Source organism: Carassius auratus, chromosome 34 (genome assembly GCF_003368295.1).
Source record: "Carassius auratus strain Wakin chromosome 34, ASM336829v1, whole genome shotgun sequence".
Taxonomy (NCBI): Eukaryota; Metazoa; Chordata; class Actinopteri; order Cypriniformes; family Cyprinidae; genus Carassius; species Carassius auratus.
This window is the reverse complement of record NC_039276.1, coordinates 1,958,497-1,968,567: the sequence shown is the minus strand read 5'-3', so window position 1 is coordinate 1,968,567 and position 10,071 is coordinate 1,958,497.

The following is a 10,071-nucleotide window of genomic DNA, read 5'->3' as shown; positions in this document are numbered from 1 at the left end:
CTTACAGTATCTGGACCAGCCTACAAATGATGTCATGACCGAACAGCTCTATTTACTGCTACTTACCAAATAAATAAATAAATAAATGTATATGAAATATCATTATTTTGTTGCTTATAGCAGAATGACTTAAAATTATTTTAACTATTACATTTATATAATAGTATACACCTATATATTAAATAATCGAAATTATTCAAATGCTAAAAAAAGAACATCATAGGTGCAGAATTAGTATTTTGTGATTTTTTTTTTTTTTTTTTTTTTTTTGCATGTTGTTATTATTATAATATTCAATTCTTGAAACTTTTGGGATAAAAAAAATCAAAAACTAATTTGGTTAATTTGATATATGGACTCTTTGATACAGTATCTGTTAATAAACATAAGCATTAAAAAAATCAACTTTTATTAACAAAACAGCACTTTGACACACACACATATACTGTATATATATATATATATATATATATATATATATATATATATATATATGTGTGTGTGTGTTTTTTTATCTTATTTAAGGGTTATTTTATTAAACAAATTCATGAAGTGGTAGGTCTATTCTAACTGATATATTTTGTTGCTATGCCACACACACACACACACACTTGATATGAACAGCATAGTAAGAATAGTCTAGCCTATTCATATGCTATTCAGCCATAGTGGACTTTTTTATTTTATTTCTGACCAATCAGCATCCAGGATGGAAAGTTTTTAAGCTATATGCCATTCTAGAGGACATGCTCTTTCTCCCGTTTCCTCCCCAGATCCTCGTGTTTTAATGAAGCATGATTTCGCAATGTCTCGCGCAGCACATTGTTGTTTAGCTCCAGCAGAAACACCACCACAGCGAGGACATCACGTGCTCCTGCTCTATTTGCAAAGCTGAATATTGCATGTGGAAAGCGCACAATGTGTTGCGCATAATACACGACCCAACTCGGATAAACAGAGCGATCAGAATCTCATCTCTCACGTCAAAGCATGAATTTATTCTAAAAAGCCAGCAAATATAAACTCCTCTCTCTCTAGTGATCTCTCTCTCTCTCTCTCTCTCTCTCTCTCTCTCTCTCTCTGGAGTCGTGGACAGATGCTTGTACATAATTACGTTGTCAGTGCTCGTTATTTGGAAGAGGAAAGCTGTACTGACAGTTTCTGGGTCCATGTGTTTTTTTTTTCTTTTTTGTCTTTTTTGTCCTTGCTGTAGACTCAATTTTGACAACATAATGCAGACAGAAATATCATTGATTATTCAAAAGATCTATAGACCTCGCGTCCTGAAGCAGGCCTTTCGTTCATCTGCGCACGCATTTTCTTGCTATGTGTTTGGATTAAAGTACCCCCTAAAAAAAGGCGGAGGAGAAAGACGAGGGTTGTATAGATTGAGAAGGAGAAGCAGCAGGCTGATTACGAGGTGTCAAAATTGCCAGGAGCAAAAAAGGTGAAAGCAATCAGGGGTGAGAAGAGTGCAGCATTCGTGAGGGGCAACTAATTATCCCATTCATTTGTGGAGAGCAGCATTTGAGGCTGAACGCTGACAGATTGGTGCGGAGGAGAGGGGAGGTGTTAGAACAATGGAACCCGGCTCACCCTCATTATTGCCGCATGCTAATCAGACGCGCCGCGCGCCACCGCGCCGCGCGCCGCCGCACAGTTCAGCGGAGAACAGCGAGTCACCAGCTCCATTCCAACGCGGAGAGAGAGAGAGAGGGGGAGAGAGAGACAGAGAGAGGGAGAGACAGAGGGAGAGAGAGAGAGAGCGAGGGAGAGAGAGAGAGAGACCCGCACAGAACTGTGTTGGCTAAAGTTCCACTGACGCGTGAACGAGCCAAAAGGTTTCTTCAAGCAAAAGGAACTGCATTGCTTGAATACTAGTTTGAAATATCTCTCATTCAAAGAATATATATATATGTGAAGGTAACCTTAATTTGTGAATAATTCAATTTATTTAAGTGAATCAACCCACTCTATCTATCTATCTATCTATCTATCTATCTATCTATCTATCTATCTATCTATCTGTTCTTATAGGCTGTATTTTATATTACTAATAGTAGAAACTATGAAGCCATAATAATGTAGTTCATTCTTATGTAATTAATTTCGATGTTATACTTCCTGTTATGCACAGAAATGGAACACGGATAATGGCATTAAATTAGCATCATTTGAAACATCTGTTGCTGTTTAATTTGTCTAATCTTTCCTCAATTAATGTTTCCTAATGTCCTACAGCAGCAGAACATCGTTCATGTTAAATTCTTGGGGGGGTTTTAGGCTACCACCTAAATAATGCTAATAATCATAAATATTAGTATTATTAGCCTTTTTTTTTATTAATTACGACAACATTATTTTATTTTTTTTACATGTATTCGCTTTCTCTTCACATTCATGTTATTTTCTTTGAGAAATAAACGTATATATTAACAATGTATCAAACCATACTGTGATTTTGTTTTTTTACTCTCTCTGTAAAATACTTAAATATTATAGTGTTGGAAATTACAAACCGGATTATAGACCTGTAGACGAGATATATTTTATATATTTAATAGATGCACTGCACGACTTTAATTGCACTGGTGCGGCATCATAACTTTTAAAAATAATATTCTCTCCATCGAAATTATTATGCCATCACAGAGAGGATTTATTGCGTTTATTCGTTAGATTTTATGACGTGATTTTAAAAAAAGAAGCTTATCAAAAAAAAGATTTTTTATCATCATTATTATTATTATTATTATTTTTTAGTTAGTTACGTTTAAGCAGGTGGTGCGTAAAGAGTTTTTCCGGACCAGTCCTCTTCAACGATAGCCATATCTAAAAAAAAAAAAAACAACAAAAAAAAAAACATTATAATATGCATTTTAAACATCAGAAACTCTCTTTCGTTTACGCATTTCCATATTAAATAAAAATAATAGACTACGTATCAACGTGATGTTTATTATTATATTTTTTTTGTACAGCCAAATAATCAGAAGCTGAGTATAACTCGTTGTCTGCAGACCAGTGCCAAATAACAGTCTGGAGAGGAGAGGGGGAAAAGATGGAGGAATTAATATGTAGTGTTAATTAACAGGAAGTCAGAGGCAGTCTCAGCATCACCATGGCAAAGTTTGATCAGAGGAAGTATATTCCCACAGTATTGTGTGCAGTATTTCTAATGACTGCAAACACCTGAAAACGGAGGATTCAGTCGCAGTGTGGATTTGTCTTTGTTGTGAAATCTAGGGTCAGGTTTGACTGTCATTCGCTGGCCACGTGTCTTTTTTATTCCTTTAATTTGGCATATATAGTTATTTATTTATTTTTTGCCAATTTCTGTTTCTCAGCCACTTTTTTTTATATAGGTACACTCTTAAAAATAAATACAACTGCATGGAGGAACCGCTTTGGGTTTCCCACAGAACCAAAAATATATAAATAATAATAAAATCAATATATATATATATAGTGTGAAGAACATTTTAATAGTCTAAACTAAAGATAGTTCTTCCAATATAAATTTCCACGGATGTCCTTCATGTAGCAAACAAACAATAAATATATATACCAAAATAACGTTTATTTTTAAGTGTATTTATTTTGAGAATTGCACACTATTCTCAACAATATCTAATATCTTCGTTGATGCACCTGTGAGAAATCTGCATTGGAAGAAGAGCCGGTCGATCTCAGCAGGTGTTGGAGGTCAGTTGGCCGATATTTTCTAGCCTCCCGATGGCTCGATGGCCATCTCTCCATATCAGAGTCTTGTAGACAATCAACAGCTTCCTACATAAACACATGTGAATGCATGGGATGATGGGATGCAGACCAAATGGAAGGGCAAGGGAGGATAGGGCCACCCCCGGTTTACATGTTACCCAACAGGCAACGCGCCGGTCCCTCTCGGATCAGGATGCGACGCGAATCCTCCTCGTGTCAGGAGAAATGTGTTGAAGCGAAAGGCTGCCTTCCGTAGCTCTCTGAGCAGATCTGACTGCTGTGTGTTTGTTTCGATGCCGGTTTGCGAGCCCCCCGATTCTGGAGCACGGATTTGGCAGTCACAGCAAGTGATGACAGAGGCATGGGTGAGATCGCACCCGGAGCCCCAGAGGACGCCACCGTTTCGACCGACTCAAGTCATGCACTGTAAAAAATAAACCTTCCAAAATGAGGTTTTCGCAGTGATGCAATAGAAAAACAATTTTTTGGATGTCCAAAGAACCTTTAAGTTAACAAATATTTCTTATTGTGAAGAACATTTTGTAATCTAAATAAAAACAAAAATTCCCGCACTAAATAATCTTTTGTGCAATTAAAGGTTCCGTGGAATTTCCTAGCCAGTGAAAATATCCATGAGGCTTTAAAAACATTATTTCTGAACGTTCTATGAAGACAAAAACAAAACATGTTTTGGCTCTGTGAATGTTAAGCTACAAACATTAAATGGAACGTTACTTTTGAATGATCTGACAAACAGTTTTGACTATATGTTTGGAAAACATTATTTAAGACAAGTTTCCAATACATTTGGAACGTTCTATAACGTTCTGAAGCAAATCGTATCAAAAACGGATTAAAAAAAAAAACAAATCCTCTAATTTTTTGAGAGCATCATTAAGACCAGATGATTGAACGAATCTTCTATTAATGAAACTGAAAGAACGTTTATACTCTGAGAGAACCCTGTTCTGACAACATTCCCTGAGTACTGTGTGAAAGGTTAAGGTTAAGTCCCTTTCGACGCGTAGGTGATAGGTTCGGTTCTCAGTAGGCCTAGCTGTCCTCACCGATCAAAAGTATACGCACTGGGATCCATTCATCTCAGAATTTTTTATTTTTATTTTATATATATATATATATATATATATATATATATATATATATATATATATATATATATATATATATATATATATATATATATATAATGTTTATTTAAAAAAAAAATCATGCAAATTTATTTTTAACACGGTTGCAGGCTGGGATTGTCACACCGATGATCTTTCGGAAGCAATAATGAAATAGTGATGCACTGCGTAGCTCTGTTTCCTGTTGCATTCGTATATAGCTTTTCCCTTTGCTTTCTAGGTGGTTACAAGAGGAGAGAGATGCAATGCGCCGCAAGGGTTAAGGCAGCATGAGAGAATCCATTCTCGGCTTAATGACCTAGCCTAGCTGGGCGAGGACGGCAGGGAACACGCTCTTGACTTGTACCGAATTTGCCAATTAACACCTCAGAAAACAGGCAGCCTCGGAACATCAGGCGCGTTGGGAGGAGAGGCTCACATGCACTTTGTTTTTCATTCTTGGCCTGCCTCCTATAGCTGGCATGCGTGCGCTTCAGCATCTTAAGGCGCTTCACTCATTCATCGCGCGCGAACAGAATAGCAGAGATGGCTTGGAGAAACATGCTCGTTTTGTCCCTACAGCTGGAGAGATTGTTGGCTCCGGATGCTTTGGAGATATTCTTCGACTTCTTTTTTTCCCTTTCGTGTTTCTCCGTTACTGATAGCGTTTGCTATTTTCACACTAGTCCATATGGCCGCTTGCAGCCTCAATTAGATCCACAACTCTGGTTTCCAAGACACTCTCGTCTCTCTCTCTCTTATGCCTGGCTCCCTCTTCCTCTCTTTTGTTGCTCCTCTTGAACAAATGAAGACTAACAGACTGATATCGTCTTGATCACGAAGTTAATTATTCAGAAATCTAGATCTTGACTCTGGTCTCCTTGGTTGAAGCACACACTCCTCTCCAGTCTATTATTTTCTCACATGTTTATCAGACGCCTAAACAACACCTTGGGCGGGTGTGAATTTTCAGGCCCCAGTGAAATTCTCACCGGGCCCCGTCACCGTTTCCCTCCGAGTCCATTTACAGGTAGAAGAGAGAGAGAGAGAGAGAGAGAGAGAGAGAGAGAGACTGCTGTCAGGTCCTAATGACTGGAAGCCCTTCTGAAACCCTTTCGGCCCGTGTGTCGCGCGCACGTCCTCGCATCAAGCTGGAGAAATTGAATAGCACACGTGCGCGCGACTGCGTCGTTTTGCTATTCATTAGCAGCTATTCTAACGGAATGCGATCATCAAAGGAAAGATACATAATTGATAGAGGTTCACACCGGAGCCAAAGGTGATGCAATCTGTCTAGCAACGTTGGCAAATGTGTGCCTTATACTACAACTAGAAGCATAACACTCCGAGGTGCGAGTTGCGTTCGGATGTGGCGCGCGCGGGCACATCCGGGCACACACTTGTTTTAAACGGAGTGCGCGGCCCCGCTCACCTCCGAGGTTGTGAGATCGTCGACGAGAGGAGCAGAGAGAATGTGATCCATGCAATGGAGGTCCACATACCCGCATTCATTTATTTATGCAGTGTGAAGAAACCATCTGGCCGGGGAGAGATTGAAAGTGGATGTAATCATGCAGGCGGCGGAGTTTATGACTTACACCTCAAGTGGGAGGACAAAATCACTAATGTTCCTCTGAACCTTCACAGGCCATTCAAAAACCTTCGATTTCTTGAAAGTCTCCCAACCAATGATGATTCACATAAGCTACATTCGCAAAATACTACAGGCCAGGTCAAATTTACTCTCATTGAGTCATAAATTGGTGAGACATTTGATTTTGTGGCATTTTGTTTTGATTCCGGAGCTGCATTTTTACCCCCACCCCAGACTCAAAAATCTGTTTTTACAATCATATTTCACTGGAGTTTGTTTTGAAAAGCTCCATCCTCCAATCTCAAACTGTTCAGATCAGACTGAAATCCAGTCTTCATAAGAAACTTAATTTTATTGTTAGTTCTTCAGGCATTTTGGAATAATAGTATCTGTCCTACTTCTTCCTCCTTTACCTCACGATGAATCACATCTGCTAATGTATTCACCTGCCTCATTTTTGCAGTTTAGTTTAAGCAAATGCTGATTTTCATTGGTGGGTTTTAAGTTCTGAAAGTTACAGTATGCCTCAAAGTACAATTAAATGATAATTAAATGAAAATTATCAAGGAGACCTTAATTCATCATGAAATGTGCCTAATGTTTTCTGTTTTTTTTTTTTTTTTTTTTTTTTTTTTATTAAATTAGGTATTCACTGATTATGCCTTTTTCAGTATTGTGAAGTTTTTTTTGTTGTTGTACAACTTTACATTAGAGTGTTAGAGATCTGGATTTATAAAAAGGGCTTGTAATTTGTTTCATTAGTGTGCTTTAGGTAAACACATATTCTGTGACAATTTTTCATCAAACGTGTTTTACAGAACAAGTAAAAACCAAATGCTGTCTCTCAGTAAAGCAATAATGGCTGTGTTATTTTGTGAGTGTAATCATGGTTGTGTTTTGTCATAATAATCCTAAATCCTTTTAGAAAGGAACACTGTTGATTTGTGCAAATGCAAAAAATAATGAATGAATACTGATTTCTAAAATGGGTAGATCCTACATGGTAAGTTAATGCATCTAATATATATATATTTTATTTAAATACAAAGCAATTTGAGAAACAGATGCACTGATTACGTAGACCGAATTCATTTCACTTTCCTTTTCTTAACGTCTTTTAATTTAGTGCACAACAAATTTGTTGCCTACTCTGCTCACACTCTGGTCTATCGAGGGATGAGCCAGTGCAATTCTCCGCTGGCTTTTCTGCGACAACAACCTGCAAAGTGCTCCCACAACCCTAATCTACCCGTCAGGGACCCCACACCTCCTGAGCACCCACGGCTTCTGTTGTTTTCCTGCGAGTCCTGCCTTCGCTCTATTGTGTTTGCATCCCATAGGTCACGTCGAATTCATTGCACACTCGTTGGCTGTGTACACAATGGAGCGAGTGCGTGTGCAAGAGGATGGAAATGAGAGTTGTGAGTCTTGCTGTTGTGGTGATGAACCGACTCCAGATATAAATGCCAAGTTTGGGTTTAAAGCTGAGAAGCAGGTGCGAAAATATACTGAGAAATCCATTATTTCACATCCAAAGCTTTTTTTAAGGACCTCTGATTTCTGTAAACCAAAATTAGCACTTTTCCGGTTCCTCTAACAGGTAGAGTATATAAAGCTGTAAGGGCCAAGGTTGTGGGTTTGATTTCCAGGGAACAAAAATCAAGTATGAGTGACTAATGGAGCTCATGTGTAGTTCAGACAGATCACAGTGTCAGCTTACACTCAGCTGATTGTAACTCCTCCCACTACCTTTAAATCATATATACAAGTTCATCCGTACTCATGCTTTTCTCATTTATTTGTATAGCGCTTTTCACAATACACATAGTTGCAAAGCAGCTTCACAGACAATTAAAGTTTCTACATTACATTTAGTAATTTATCAGTCAAGGCGATGTCCATGGCAGAAATGCACAGTAAAATCATGCATCTAATGTATTCAAACAAAAACGGTTAACACGATTAACAGCAATGATTATATGTTGCGGTTATTTGGTAGTTTTCTATGTTGGTTCGGGGTTGTTATCATCTGAAGTCCTCAGAGGGGTACGTCAGGTGTTCGGTCATCTCAGATCTTCGTAAGAGGCTGGATCCAGACTAAAGCTTGTGTAATCTCTAGGTTCTTCCAGATGCAGAAACAGGAAAGAAAATAGAGAAACATTAGGGTATAGCTAAGAATGAGATTTTGATCAGATATAACCAGAGTACACGATTTTGAGTTAGATAATGTGAAAGTTTGGCTAAAAAGATATGTATTTAATCTAAATTTAAACAGAGAGAGTTTGTCTAAACCCCAAAAATTTTCAGGAATTATGGAGCCAATGCATAAATGCTCCCTAGACTTTACTATTCTAGGTACCAACAAAAGCCCAGAGTTTTGCGAACTCAGGGAGCGGGACGAGGTTAAGTACGCAGGTGCTAAACCATTTAGGGGTTTATAAATAAGTAGCAATATTTTGTAACTAATACTAAACTTAATAGGTAGCCAGGGTAGAGATTGTAAGATTAAGGTGCTAGCCTTAGTCTGTTGCACTGATATGTGCTTACCCTCCTCCATCCCCAGCTCCTCCTTATACAGACACATGATCGCTTAGCGTCTTGTCTATCAGCTAATCGTTGCTTAATCTTGTCCGGTGTCATTTACAGACCTGTATCACTTCTGCATGGAATTTTATATCTGTTGTACATTAAAATAAAAATAAAATCTGGTAATTGCATTAGGCTTCGGGGGTTTCAAACCTCAGCGAGGTTTGTTTGTGGACAGCTCAGAATCTGAACTCTTAAGAGCAAAGCTTGCCGCCAAAATAATGTTCAGGACCTCTACAATAATCTTAATCAAACAGTGTGGTCCTGACTGAAATATACTTAAAGGAACAGTTCATTCAAAAATGACATCCGAGATATAGATGAGTTCAAACATCTGACCAAAACATCACATTAATCCACAAGTAATCCACACCACAGTGCTCCAGTCCATCAGTTAACATCTTGAGAAGACAAATGCTGCATGTTTGTAAAAAACAAATGCATCATTAAGGCGCTTTTAGTCCATAACAACACTTCCTCCAGTGAAAAAGTCCATCTCCTGTTGTCGCTCTCTTGTGGATTATTGTGATGTTTTTATCAGCTGTTTGGACTCTCATTCTGACGGCACCCATTCACTGCAGAGGATCCACTGGTGTGCAAGTGATGGAATGCTAAATTTCTACAAATCTGATGGAGGAGTGGTTAGGTGCAAACTGAATCAGGTGAATTGAGTTGACTAGATGAAGAATTGCACTCTGAATTTGAATGTAAAGATTTAAAAGGAACTGAAATTCATATAACTAATAATAATAAACAATACACTTTTAATATATATATATATAACTTTCTGTGTGTTGCAGTTCAGTTAACACTGATGAAAGGAAGCAAATTCTTGAATGCTGAATTTCTAAACAAGATCAGTTATATGCATCATGTGCATTATCTGCAAAATGTGATGCAATGCAAGTGTGGTCTATTTTCTCTTTCAGATCAACTACTGTCATGGCGGAGCCACAGTCTTGCCAAACAGATGTGTTAAAGTCACATTTTCTATTACAACCTATAATAATAATAATAATAACAATAACACATCTGGTTTAA